The 15,182-nt window shown below is 45.1% G+C and overlaps 1 protein-coding gene across 1 annotated transcript in view; it reads right to left on the bottom strand.

Annotated features, from left to right (window-relative positions):
* Window positions 1–15,182, bottom strand: part of COL23A1 (collagen type XXIII alpha 1 chain) — a 169,720-nt gene that overhangs the window by 119,828 nt on the left and 34,710 nt on the right. The window lies entirely within an intron of this gene.

The raw sequence follows: 15,182 nt of genomic DNA, 5'->3' as shown, positions 1-15,182 counted from the left end.
TTCCCAAGCATGAAGGTGCTTGTTTGAAAAAAAAAAATAAAAAAAGTGAGAATTGAGCAATAGAAGAACTGGCACCAGCTCTGTGTTATTTTTGATGGAGATCATTTGTTTTTCTAAGGAGTTGCAACACGAACCGAGGTACTGAAAAATGTGCTTGCCCTATGAGATGATTTTTAGAACTCTGCATCTGCAAACTGAGCATAAATTTCTTTCTAAATACAAGTAGAAATAAGCTTTTGTAAATGCTGACAATCAATAACGCGTGAGGCTGTGTTCAAGAGACCATTAGGACAAAATAGCTCCTTTTAAGATCAAGGAGTTACTTTACACACATAATCTACTTTAAAAAGCATTCAGTATAAAGCCACAGGAGAGCTTATATTCAGGTATATTGGAGGAATACCAGCAATTTTTAACCACTCCTTTGGAACATAATAATTAAATAATAAAAATCCCATACAATTATAGCTGCATCTACATAAACACAGGAGGTCAAAAAGTTACAATGCAAGGCAAAAATGCAACTTACTCTTCCAAAAACTCAATGGAAGTTGACCTTCTTACGACTTGGGAAGTCTTCTTCTAAGATAAAGGAATGTCTAATTTGACAGAACCACCAAAACCGTTCTTACCTATTTTTATTAATTCTTAAGCAAATGGTTTGCAAATGTCTGCTCTTTCCAAAAGGCCCAAAAAGGCACATTACATGCAGCATTTTTTTAAAGACCTATAATACAAAAATCATAACAGAAGGGAAAAAAGAAAGGAACAAGCTTCTTGTAAAATAAAGAAGCCTGAGATGTTCCAGGCAAAAAAATATGTGGAACTAAGTGAAGTAATTCAAGCCAGGAGAGAGACCTGGAGAGCAGATAGCCAATCTATTACTCATAAAGGAGAACTAACCAAAATTCTAATTGAAAAGCCCACTTCCCTATTATTTCAGCCCACGAGGAGACAAAACAAACAAACAAACAAACAAAAAAGGAACAAAAATCTAAATTTCCAAATTTTTTTCTGGAGCTCTCAACAAGATCATTCAGTATATGTCAACAAAGCTTCATTAGCACTTGGGGGAAAAACATCCCTGTAAGGTAAAACTCTCCAAGCTTCAATCTGTCAGCACCCACAGGGCGGGTGCACCCACCAGGGTTTGGGAGCAGGGGTACAAAATAAACAAACAACTGCTGATACTAAAAAGGCCAAAACCCTTTTTAGAACCATTCTTCAGAGCATTTTCTGAAACTTGTACCCCCCCCTGCAAGGCAGGACTGGGCAGCCCCAGCTGCCTCCTGGGGGCAAAGCAGCTGCAGCACATCAACCAGGTCACCTCTGGCCAGGCCAGAAGCTCATCACCTGTCAGTCCACTCTTAAACTGAACCTACTCAGATGCCAAATAACAGCCAGGCTTCTAAAAAGGTAGAGACAGACCTGAGAAGGCTCCTTTTGCCAATCCAAAAGGGATTATTGCGCGTGTATGGAGAGGACAAGCGTGTGGAAGTCATGGATGCAAATACTGCGCGTGCAGCACGGGATGCAGATGGGCTGTTGGATGGGGCCAGGCAGGAGAAGGGGGTTGCTAAAAAACAGCCATTCCTGTTCTGCAATTCCCTGCTCTCAACCATGCACCCCAGCCCCTGGCACTGCACATCCTTCCCCTTTCCCTTGTCCACAATCCCATTTAACAGGTTTTAATGTGCACAGGAGATCACACATTGGCACATTACAGTGTCTGAACAAGTCTTAGCTCCTCCATTCCCAGTCATGCCCTGATGAACTGGGAAACCTTAGAGAAGCTGCTCAGAATCCCTCTCCAGTGACACCCAGAGCTCTGTTGCCCAACTCCAAAAAATTCACAGGGAAAGAATTTAAAAATGTCCTTTCATACACTGAATATCACTAGGAAACTATGAGGGGACACTTGCAGTTTGAGACTCAAGTTCTCAACAGCATCTTGCAGTTTTTCATGAGGGCTGATGGGCAAACTCAAGAGAGCAACAATGACACAGCTCTGAAGGTATAAAGACCTTCAGTGAGCACCCAGTTCAACACAAAGTTATAGTCCCCTTTTGTAAGGGCTGGGCTGTGAACAAAATTATTCTAGAAATATTTCTAAGTGTGTGCAACATCTTCTGCTTCTGTGCCCAAGCTTGGAGAGTCACCACAGGCTTTCAGCAGCCTGGTCCTTAGCACTCCCCAGGCTCCACTGACCTCCCAGCCCCTTCATTTCCTGCCCTGACCTCAGAGATAGCTGGCTTGAGAAAGCAGCAGGACAGGGGAAAAATAAATAAAATAGGGTTCCCAATGCTGGGCCTCTCTCTCCGTGCTCCCTGGGAACCCCCAGTGCACGGCTCGGGCTCCCTGGGAAGCAGCTTCACAGAGGGGACCAAAAAAAAAAAAAAAAAAAAAAAAAAAAAAAGTGCTGAGGATCTTTGAGCTGGTGTCTGTTAGTTCTTATGCAAAACTGAACAGGGGAAACAACAAAACCCCCAGAGGCAGCATCAGCCACACACTAATGAAGGATGTGTAGCGATCTGTAAAAACCTTATCCTGCTCCCTATCCCCGTCTAAAAAAGGGTATGGGGTGGCTGCGCACATTTTTCCCCCCCCTCTTGCTCATTAGGAGACCATCACACAGCCCCTCCCTTCCAGCTAATGTGTACCCCAGCAAGTGAAAACCCCATAAACACAGGAGCCAGTTTTACAGAGCAGGATTCCTGCTGTCAGGGAAGGCACAGGCACATCAGCTAAGAAAGGAAAACACACATCCCTAATATCTCTGGTATTTGTGGTGCTACGAGGTGGCCCAGCCTCTGCTCTTTAAACACTCTAAAAGCACGCTGTAAAGGGGGTTTGTGCAATTTTCCACTAGCAAAAAGCACAGGGAAAGTTATCTCCTCTGCTTGTCTCATCTGGTGCCACACCACAACCATCACCACCACCAGCACCGCCGGTGTCTCGTCAGCACCAGCGGACCAACTCCAAGGCCTCACCACTAACAAGCAGCTGTGCAGCCCCAGACAAACAGTGTTTCAGCTTTATCAGCATTAGGAATCATCGCTGGTTTTCAAAATCTCGTTCCAGAATGGGCATTCTTTTCCCCTCCCAGACAGCAGTTCCTGAAAGCAGGGTGTTGCATAACAGTATCGCTTTCCACCAGAGAAGATTCCCACCCCTGTGGTGAAAGTTGGGAAAAGGAGGACCTGGATGCAACAGGGCCTGAACAGCTTGAGAATGTTTCAAAGATGCACTTGAACTGTGGTGAAAGGCCGCTATTCTAAGACTTTGTGATTAGCCTTCTTTGACAAGATAAAATTCGATTACTAGCATATAAATATTTGCAATAAATACATAATAAATATTGCAATCCTTGTGCGTCACATCTCTGTGTGGTGGGTCGACTGTGGATGGATACTGGGTGCCCACCAAAGCTGCTCTGTCCAGTTGAGAAGGGGAGTAACAAAATATAACAAAAGGCTCTGGGTCGAGATAAGGACAGGGAGAGTTCACTCACCAGTTACTGTCATGGGAAACACAGACTCAGCCTGGGAAATTAGTCATGGCCATGACTGTCATTCTCTGGATGCTGGTGGAAAGGGGTATGGTTTGGGAGCACCAGGGGAAAGGAGACAAAATGTGTTGCAGGAGAGCAGAAAGGAAAGGAAAGCCCTGATCAATTTTCTCCAGTTAAAGAGAAGGCGCCAGGAACATACCACCCATTCCATCATTTCCTTGCCTTCTATTCAGTAGAAAAATTGGATTTTTTTTTTTTTTCTTCAGGAAAAGGCACATAGAGCACACTTCCTTAGCACTCCAGCACCACGAAATGCAGAACACACCATCAGAGCATCACTTCATCCAGCCTTGTCACTGAACTATGGAGCAAAATCGCTGGGGCAACAAGGTTAAGCTTAACGATTCCCTTTGGGAGATGGAGCCTGATCTCATATACGTGCCCTAAACCACCAGCCTCCTCCAGATGAAGACAGCCAGCCACGACTAAGGGCTATAAAGAGCTTCCTTTTCAGCAGACCCTGAGCAGATCAGACCATTCTTCGTGTAAGTCACACCAAAAGCAGAACAGTGTTCCATCCTTTAACCCAAAACACAGGAAATGCCATACAACCTCCCAACTCACCCCAGCTGAAGAAGAGACAGATTTTACTCAAAGGCAAAAGGAGAAACGATTTTGTCATCATTGGAACAGAGTTTAAAACCAGGACAAGAACTGCTTATGCTGTTTCTCTGCCCTGCAGCACCTGACCTGCCCCGAATTCCACACGTCCCATGCTGGTGAGCCTTCAAAGGGGGGGCTGAGCCCGAGGGAGAAAGAGCTGGTGGCTGCAGGGCTGCACTCTTACCACAGGGAGGGTTGGGGAGCAGAGGGGTGGCTTCTTCCAGCACCACAGGGAGAAGAGAGAGCTGTGATATGGAAAGGGAACATGATGGAGAAGGACAGCAAAGAGCCCTGGGGAACAACTGCATAGTGCTACATGCATGGGCAGTGCCACCTTTGGGGACACAGAACCTCTTCCAGCATCAGAGACAGATCCCAGACATAACTCACAGTCCACTGCAGACACACAGATGCATTAACCCCCATGAGCTTCTTGATCATTGTTTTATCCTAGACAAGACATTTCTTTCATTTAAAGCTTATAACTTACCCTCACCACAGCTTGGAGTCGGAGAGTTTAGGAAAAAAAGTACAAATAGTTTATGTTCTGTGTGCAAAACAAAGGTAAACCTCCAACCTGATTAAGTTTCTACCATGTAAGCTTTAAAAAAAAAAAAAAATCTAAAAAAAAAAGTCCTTACAACTCCTGCCATTATGGTTTAGGGTTTTGTTTGTTTATTTTGTAATAAAATGTTAATTATTTGAATTGCTACAAACAATTCTGGGGTGTCATGCAAGCCCCAGGCTGCTAACCAGCCTCTGCGTAGGTTGTAGTCAGCTTAATAACCACCAACGGGCCAAGAAACGTTGCCTGGCTGATGCTGATGACATGAAAAGAGGCAACTTCCAGCTCTAACACTCTCTAGGACTTCTCCTTGTCTCATCCTTTCCAAATTAACTGCTTGCTTTCACTCTGCAATTGATTTTGTGATTAGCCCTTTAAGACACAAGGGTCAACAAGGACAAGTCTGTGAATCCACCAGAGCTGATAAGGCTGAGTGAGGTCTCTACCTTGTGTGTGGCTTGTCCAAGGTTTACTGAGTTTGCTGATGCTTGTCTGTCTGCAGTCCATGCCATCCACGGGAGCTTTTTAAGAAGGCTACTGCTGCACAGAATCCTTGCCTGCTGTGTTTCGAGATCAACACAGCTCACCCCCCTGTGTAACCCCCAGCCCAGGCCATGCACGAGCTCGGATCACCAGGACTGAATCAAACAACTCGTTTCTCACAAAGCCCAAATCACGGTTCCTTCCCGGAGCGGAGCTGAGCGGTGACGGAGAGAAAACAACACCGTGGGTCCAAGCTGGCACTCCTGCTCCGGGAATGTCTGTGGGCAGAGAACACAACCCTCCCAAACTGCCCTGCAGTTGAAAGCAAAGCACAACAATGAGTCCATCCCCAGCCTGGCGATGCAATCCAGGCTCAGACACGGCCCCGCAGCCACCAGCGCGGGGCTCTTGCACAACGACCGGCCCCGGCTCACACCACTGGCACCCCATCTGAGAGCTGAGCCCCCCAGATCCCCAAAAACCAGCATCTCAGGACATCCCCTCTGCAGCCAACACCTCTCCATTTTCCCACCGTGGCGAGGGCGTGAAGCAGCCGCTCGTGACTTTAATGATTCTCTCGCCAACAGCGCTAGATAAGATTTTAGCATTTTTGAGAATCTCTGACCATTTTCCGTGCCCACATGCCAGTGCCTGGAACAAAGCAAGCAGAAACTTAAACAAGAGACTGAGACATGGGGCTGCTGTCAGCCAGCGAGACCAAGAAAAGCCTCTAAAGACCACTGCAGCCAAGATTTATTTGAAACAAAAGCCAAGCCAAAAAAAAAAAAAAAAAAAAAAAAAAAAAAAAAAAAAAAAAAAAAAAAGAAATCATTAGTAGTCACTTACAAAAGGTTCAGAGAACTTTATACAAAAGGGAAACTCAACCCAAAGTCAGCTCCTAATGATAGAAATTCCTATGAAGAAAAGTTCTTTGTGCAAAGAGCAGAGAAGAAAGATTCTTGTGCCACTAAACCTCTTTCTCCAGCTTTTCATCAGTCAGAAAACACCTCATTAACAGTTAATATCTTCATAATGGTTGTATTTTACTAGCACCTGATTTTTTTAAGCTTACCCAGCCTTGTCAGTAGACACTGCAACTTCAACCACTGCACTATCTGTATAACCTGTCTGCCAATATTGCCTCCTTTCAAATACAGTTTGAGACCATCTAAGCCCTCCTCGTCCTCAAATGACAGCCCCTTATGCCCCACGTAAGGCTAAAGTTTTCGATTTGTGATCAGATGCCTTTCAAATCCCCACGAAATACTAATATTAAAAAAAAAAAAAACAAAACCAACAAAAACAGCACAGGTGCAGCTTATCTGTCAATGAACAAGTAATACAGCCTTTCCCCTTTGAACTGCTCTATTTCTTTCCAAGGGCAGATCGAACTTTCACTGAAAAAAATGAAGTCAAGCTTGTTGAATTCATGGGTTTTTTTCCATTTTAGATCTCCCTCCTTTACCAGACTCCTCTCCCACTGGCACCATGACATTCTCTGGCAGTGACAGGTTATGTCACTGCAGCTTCTCACTTTCCACTCAGGAAATTCGAAAGCAGCTGCTGACACAAGCTGGGACACTTGTACACTCAGTTCAGCATGAGCTGCTTCTTCACATCTTCTTATGGAAGTGTTTAGGATATAGGAACAACTAGATTAATGAAGAAAGTGGGAAAATTTAAACCCACATGCCTCTGGCATAGCTTAAACCCCAAGGAAAGGACAAAGAGATGCTTCCAGGTACGTTTTTTTCTGGCCACGCCTTTGCCATTATTTGTGACACGCACGTGGGAAAGGGATGGAGGAAGCAGAGCTTTGACACCTGGTGTACAGCACCTGCACTCAATCCTTCCCAAAATCACAGCTATATTGCTATACTCTGTACCCAAATGCACACAGAAAATGACAAAGCAGCTTCTGCGCAGCCGTGCAGGGAAGGAGCCCCTTCAGATGAGCTCCCACACTGAATCCACCAGGCTCCAGCGGTCTGACTTTGCCAGATAAGCCCTGAGCAAGAATGTGAAGCCTGGATGCTGCTCCAAACCCAAATCTGAAGTCTCTGCTGCTGGCCCATTTCTGTTTGACTCGTTCAGTCTGTGATTGATGACTTGCCACTGCTTGGAATCTTACAGAGGAGATTAGATAGCTCTCCAAAATGAGAGGTTTTAATCTGCTTTCTGGAAGAAATCCTGCAGTGGGAGGTATCAAACACAGATTTAACAACCCTAATAATTCTTCCTGGCCTTAAAAAAATCTAATCTGTAATCTGGGGGGGGGTGTCAGGCATCTGTTATCCAGAGCTGAAATTACCACCGTGCTGCTCCTCTGCAATCATATAAAACTACATAAAAATCTCTCGAGGCTTATCTCAAAGGAAAAGAGAGGATAAATATGAAATGTTTAATAACTACTGACTTGCTGGTCAACAGATGGCCACTGCAAACTACAGTGCATCTGGAGCTCTTTTCTTCCAAAAATCCAGGCAAAGTTTGGCTAAGCAACCACCAGAACCTGCTCTGTGTGCCTGCAGAGCTCCACCCTTGAGCACCCAGCTGGTGGGGTCAGGGGGTCCTTACAACCACCTCTTCCTCTGCCCAGAGCAGCTGTGGCTGCCCCATCCCTGGAAGTGTCCAAGGCCAGGTTGGATGTGGCTTGGAGCAACCTGGGCTGGTGGAAGGTGTCCCATTGGAATGAGATGGTCTTTAAGGTCTCTTCCAACCCCAAACTATTCTGTGATTCTACCAACTGGATCGAAAAGTTCCTCTCCGAGCCAGCCACACTCAGCAAAGCCTGCATGAGAATGCAGAACCTCCTCCCTTAACTGTTTAAAGATCTCCCAATCTGTGGGCTGAATCTGCTCATCCTAATACTCGTTTCAAGTGAAACATTTACGTACAGATTGACACTTTGATGCAAACTCATAAGAGCATTGTAAACTTGATGTCATCACTAAATAAAAGCTTCACTTTGAGTTAACGTTTCATCAAAATTTCTCAGAGTACTCAGCCTTAATTAAAAAGAGCCAATGCTTTTCATTATCCGTGTTTCCAAATCACAGCCCCCCATAATTTACTACTTCTAGGTCTTATAAGCAATTTCTCCTCCTATATGAATCACAAATACCATCTATATTCTGGTAATTCTGTTTCCACAGGGTGTCTTAACCTCCACAATAGTACAAAAAACCCATTTATTTTCCCTAAACTTGGGGAAATCCCACCCATTACCAGCCCCGGTCCAACAGCCTTAACCCATTACCAGAAACACGCCCTCCATACATTATTCTTCTCAGTGCAGGGATGCACTGGGCAGCACACAAGCTCTGTGATGCCTTCCTCTATCCCTGCTGAACAGGGAGAAGGCTCAGAGATGCCATAATTCACTTGCCCAGTTATTTCACAGCTCTGATTTCGAGCTAACAAAGTGTAACCCTATTACCGAAGGTTTCATTACATTAGCGCTTTTACAGCCATAGATAGTCTATTATCTATTTAGATTTAAAAGGCTTAGCACTGCATGGAGGAGGAAGAAAGGCAGAAGACCACATCAAAGGGACTGCAAGGGCTTCACTTCACATTAATTAACAGGGGGACTAATGCCAAACGTGCAAACAGCACCGCAGAAAATCACGGTGGAGATACGGGGGCCGCACAAGGTGGTGTGGCACAAACGCTGCTGCCACTCCCCTCTTCCAGGGGGAAATCCCTCTTTCACAGCAACGGGAGCTCTGGGGCTCAGCTGTGCAACCAGAGGAGCCAAACCTGCTGGGAGCACCCAGCAGGGCAGGATACAGACACCAGCGACCGCATCCCTCCATTCACCCAGGGCTGAGGCAGCTTCAAAACACTCCTCAAGGCTTCCTACTTAGCTCAATAAGCACGGATAAGTGTGGCTTCCAAATGTGCTAAAGAGCCTGAAACCTCCATCGAGTTCAGCCAAGCTCTGAGGTTCAGCACCTTTGGGATAGGGGGGGGGGAAAAAAAAAAAAAAAGCCACCAAAACATTCTGTGTTTTAAAGCAGGCCTTACATGCACATTTTGTTCAGGCCAAACCCTGTCCTCCAATGTGCACAATCATCTCTTCTAGAGAACACGAGCATTTATGAACAGTCAGACTTTTAAAGATGGGCCTTTGATCTTGTTCCCAGTTATTTATTGAGATTCACCCCAGAGAGCAGTAAAATGTATGAACTAGTGGGAGAAGGCAGATTTTACATTTTACCAAGTTTAACGGAGCAGAGAAAGCCATCTGCATTTTAAATATTATAATTTACACCAGTTCTGTTAAAATACAATCATACATTTTTTTAGCAGGAAAGATCCAAAGCATTTCTAGCCAGTTGGACTATATCTGCATATTTCAGAGCCCCTCTGCTCTCCTCCATTCACCTCCAACCCCCAGCAATACTAAATGCCAAGGGAAAGCACGGAGATGTATTATCCTTAAGTCCAAGCTGCTTAACAAAATCTGCTCCACTAACACAATTACACACACGGCTTTTGCAAGACCGGAGACCCAAGCAGGGTATTAGCTCTTCATTTACATTCAGCCCTAATCTAACATGTCATGCAAATGGCACAGGAGGGAAAATGAAACCAAAAAACCTCCCAGCCCCTCTCTTACCCCTGAACTACCAGACCATCTGCAGTTTCAAAGAAATTCTAGCAAGCGCAGCTTGACATCTGCACATCATTAAGACCTAATTTGAAACAATTGCTATTCCCTATCTCTCTTGTTTTTCCTGGGCAGAACAGCTTTGATGTCTCCCAGTTGACAAAAAAAAAATATACATAAGAAATAGGCATTAAAAAATTTCAACTGGAAGGTAGGAATCCATTCACATGAACAACAGGTATCAGTGTTCAGCAAAGAGAAACAGAGCTCCGAGCTCTCACACCTCCCTCGGTCACAACTACCGTACAGGGCAGGCAGACGCTGCCTCTCTTCATCATAACTCTGCTGTTAGGAGTGACCACAGCTCACTCAAAGGGCTTGGCCTCTTCCAGCCCAGAACTGGGAATCAAGGATTCCCTGTTATCCCTGGGACAGCATTATCATAACCTGTTTTCCAAATCTTCGTGACAACAGCCAGTTTGATTTGATATAAGTGAGAAATGGCAAACCAAAACGTGGATCCAGGTGATGCATCCCTTGAGGATATAAACTTCTTTTTTCCTTCTTGTTGCTCATACCTCAATATGACTTTGGAAGTCTGGAGAAAACCCACATTTTGCATAAGTTGCTCCCTGACATTTTAAAGGAAAGGCAATTAAATCAAAATGAACTAGTTTCAAGTTCAACAAAGTAAATGCCTGGTATTTTAATCAACAGGGCAATAGCTTTCCACCTTTTTTTACCTGCAAGAGAGTATGAGTGTGTTATGAAAAATCATCCATCAGCTTCCAAATAATCCATGCAGTTGAAAAGCTGACATTCTCCCCATGTGTTTAATCCTATGTGACTCATACATTTATTCTTATAATGAAATTATTATTACTGGAAACCTTCTCTTTGCTAAGTCACTCTCTGTAGGTGCCACACATGACTTGAAAGTTTATGAAGTCAAAGAGAAGGCCTCTGGTTTTCCAGCTAAGTCAGCTGGTGACCAAATGGCACCATGTAGCCTTTAAATGCAGATTTCATGAAACAAAGCAGTTGCTTGCCTCTGCAAAACTCTGCCCAGGCACAGGCTTGCTTAGGTAAGCCAGAGGTGGCTCCAAGTGTATTTAGCACGTGGGAATTCTCTGGTTTGTGACAGTGCAACAGCAACACAAGACACAAGGGCTAGATGGGGGAACACCAACACACACCTGGGGAGATCAATGCCCTGCAAAGCTGCTGCTCTCCATGGACTGAGCAGGACCACCCTCCCCTGCACCAGCACTGCTGGGCAGGCCTGAGCTCCATCAAACCACAGCACAGCTTGGATTTGGCAGAACTTGGGGGAACACCCAGCTCAGCTGCTCCCCCCCTCAAAAGCCCCTGTTACACCCTGACTGCCCCCAGCATCAGAAAAGGAAACAACCCTCCTGTTTTGAGGATCAGTAAGGAAAAGAGAAGGCACTTCCTCACAAATTAGAGAGGGGGGAGCTAAGGGGGCACCCAGCACAGGGTCCCCCAGAAAGGGCTGAGGTCTTTGACCCCGCAGAGCAATTTCTGCAGCCTCACCCCACACGGCATCCTTCATGGTAACAGAGATGGGGGAAGTGGGATGTGTCCTGTGCTTGCCCTAGCTGGGTTTGGCAGAAAGCCAGAAATTTAAAGGCCAGAGGAAAAGCAACTTAAGGAGATAAGATTTACAAGTAATTGGAAGATCTTCCACCAATTTGACAGATGGGGGACCAGGTCAAAACCAGATGTGACTTGCCAGTAATTTTCTAGTGTCCCCTCATCCTCATGGTGCAGAAAGGCAGTTTTCCCAGAATTTTTACACTAATGTACACAAACTTGAGGAGAAAAACCCCCAGTAACAGTGCTTTGGACTAAACCCATCCCAGTTAGTTTAATCCAGTTTTAAGTTGCACATTGTGCTGGCAAGCATGTTTTCCCAAGTCGTAGGTTATAAATATTTACAATTTCTAAAGTAACAAAATGTGAACAAATACTGAGTACAGCTCATCAGGAACGATGTTCAGGGCCAGGCACAACGGCTTGGACATATAGTAGTTTCAGTTTTTGACCCCATGGATGTTTCAGCACATTATTTAACCTACTGCCACCATTGTGAGAGGGGCTTAATCCAGCACTGCCCCTGTAAGAGGCTCTGCTGCTCCCTCCCAACTCCAGCAACATCCAACCCTGTGCTGGCCCACTGCAGGGTGAGCCAGAATAGAGAGAACTGTGGACAAACAGAGACAACAAAGTTGAGCTGAATCCCTAAAAGTTTATGCCAACAAACTGGACAAGATAGTAGAGGGACAAGAGCCAGCACAGGGTCAAAGAACCACAAAGTTTTGGTGGCAACATGAGCGAGTCTGGTTCATGCCTGGGAAAATGTGTTTAAGAGAAGTTTCATGATGTGTCTAAACAGATCTAAGAGTAGGATTTCTCCAAGAGTAACCCCTTTTCCCTATCACAGGACTTGGGCAGAGATCAATGCAAAGACCCCCAACTCCAAGCACACCACCATGGACAGAGGGACGTTGCACATTCTGGTGGCAGCTTATTGTTCATGGGTTTGTTGCAGTGTGAAGTCAGACTGGAGGCTCTCCCTGCTCTCATGGCTGAGGAGTCTTCATGCAATGACCCTATAAATCTGTACACTTGCATTTGCATGTGTAAACACATCTGCAGAAAAATAAATAGACAAAACCCAAATCTGGCAGAAGCCTCAGAGTTGTTCTCCTTGGAAGGCCTCAAAGACACCAAATCTGAGCAGGATGCTCCACCTTGTCTTTCCTCCCTGAAAAGACCTGGAACACACAGAGACCAGGTGTGCTTGAAAAGAGGGTATTTTTGAACTGTAGTCAATATGAGAACAGATACCCCAAATACAACCACCTCATACCTAGAAACAGGCAGGTCAGCCCCTGCCAAGGCTGTGCCTGCTCAAAGCTGGAGAGCAGCACTTGCTGAGGCATCTGGTTCATCCCCAGCTCAAAACAAGCATCAAGACTAACAGTAGACACCCTTCCTACCTCAGTGCCCCCCACAAAATTTATCAATGACAACTGCAAACTTCCAGGAAAGCCAGGGTGTTTCATGAGAGCAAGGACATTTTCAGTTTACATAACTAAAGCTGACAAATGACTGGCCAGACTCCTGAAATCCCCCTGTAAACTCACTGAGGCAACTCAGCTCAGAAGTATCTCATAATTAAAAGCACCAGCAAACCAAGTCTCACGCATGGCTATAAACAGCCTGAAGAACCAGCAGCTGCAAAAGAAAAGACAATAAACCCAAACTGCCACACACACCCTAATCTTCCTTTCTTGCTGTTTAGCATCTGCTCATCTTTTTTCCACTCCTTTTAGAAAAAATATTCAAGGGCAAGATGGATCATTTTAGGGCTCCTGTTACTTGGAGGTATTTTTCCAATCATTTTAAGTCCACAAGGGAAACCTTTTCCAATCACATTTTTGCCCTCCCTGGCCCTGCTTCCTCTGTAAGACTGGTAGCCCACTGATAGTGAATTTGGAAATGAGACACTGCACTTTATCTTCAGTGGTTCCAATTACCTTACTTTAAACAACAGCAAAGCCACCGTGCATAATGCAAGTGTGCAGACAGCACAAAGCCAGGCTTTTATCATGGAAACCTTTCCAAGGTCCTGGAAATCCAGGGTTTTTCCTGACATTTATGAGCCCTCCATACTACAGGAGAGCTCTTGCAGTCCAAGATTTAGAGTGAGAGCTACTCTTTTCAGAAGTGTCTCAAGTTGCACTGTTTGGGAACACTGTGTACCATTGGAATTATCCTTTAATTTTTTTGGATGGTTTGCTCTAAATCACAAAGTCTGCTTGTAGCTGTCCTGGACCATGCAGTTGGTCTCCTGGGAGGCAGAGTGCCATATGAGGGGCAGCAATACCAGGGCCACCAACTGCCTCCTGTCACCCACCTACACTCAGTTAAAAATAATAAGAGTAAAAAAAGTCCAAACATCTCTTCATCTCTGACTTGTCCTCAGGGCTGAAATGGGAAGCCAGTAACAAGCATCATCTTCCTGCACAGAAAGCTGATCTTTCAGTTTGTGGCTGACTCAGATGTGAGCTGTAAATGAGTGCCATTAATTCTGCCCCAGGACCATTTGTTCTCTTCTCTCCATCTCACACCACTCTGCAGAGCTCAGCCTCTCTCCTGGTCAACACCCCCTAAAACTCACCTCTCTGTGTGTAGCAGAGGCTTCCCTTTATTGACACCACACCTACTGTTGCAGCACAAAGTTTCATCACTGCTCAAAACATTGTTCTGCACAGAGATGGCAAGTAGTGTCTCTGAAACCCAGAGACTTTATCTTCTTTAAAAAAAAAAAAACAAAAAAAGGAAATAAAATAATTTTGTTGAATCAACCCTCCCCGATATCTTCCTTTTTTTTCCAGGGATTTTCTCACTACACCCCCACATCACCTGGGAAATCTGCCCATTCCTGATAAATTTTTCATCAACTCGATGACGTACCAGGGGAATTTCCAGCACCAAAACTGCAGCAGCTCTAATGGCTTGACAGTTATTTGTTAACCTGAATCCAAAACCTCTCCAGACTTCCCCTCAGCATTAGAGCTGGCAGAGCTGCACTTCCAATAAGCCTCACACCTTTTCTCTGTGTTTTATGGGATGTGTTATTGCACTGCTCTGACAGAACAGGAACAGCCCTTTACGGCCACCCAGAGCACCAATCGTTCAACATCCCACGGACTGTTCAACACTGAAAACATGAAGGTTGCAAAGAAAAAAAATCACTTTGGGCTCTGGGTATTCATCTCTGAATATTGGGCTCTGAATATTCTGAATATTCAGAGCTGGTGGTACAAGCATGGCTATGGCACTGGCTGAGTGGGTCTGTGAGGGGAGGTCTCTGTGGGATGGAAACGTGCGTGTTCAAAAGCAGGTCTGTCTTTCATGAGCATATCTTCTGCAGCAACTAAAAGATACTCCCTCCCCCCCTGCAGAATACATTTCTGGTGTATGATAAACATGCCTCAATCTCACAAACCACACAGAGACCACACATTCCTCCCCATAAGCGCAGGACAAGAAATTCTCCACTCAACAAAACCCAGGCAAGCACAGTGCTAATTATCTCTGTGGAAGCAAGCTTGTAATTAAAAAGCCCTGATCAGTATTGTCAATTCACTAGTTAGACATAGAATCACACAATGGTTTGGGTTGGAAGGGACCATTAGAGGGGTCATTTAGTCCAACCTGCTTGTGGTGGGCAGCGACACCTTCCCCTAGATCAGGTTGCCATTGCCCACATGTCAGGATTCAGCACGTATCACACCAAAATACATTTAATGGTA

The sequence above is a fragment of the Empidonax traillii genome, unplaced genomic scaffold (assembly GCF_003031625.1).
Source record: "Empidonax traillii isolate 1590-97213 ecotype Southwest subspecies unplaced genomic scaffold, ASM303162v1 scaffold630:size906685, whole genome shotgun sequence".
NCBI lineage: Eukaryota > Metazoa > Chordata > Aves > Passeriformes > Tyrannidae > Empidonax > Empidonax traillii.
The sequence above is the reverse complement of the archived record's forward strand: the minus strand, read 5'-3'. Positions and strand labels throughout refer to the sequence as shown.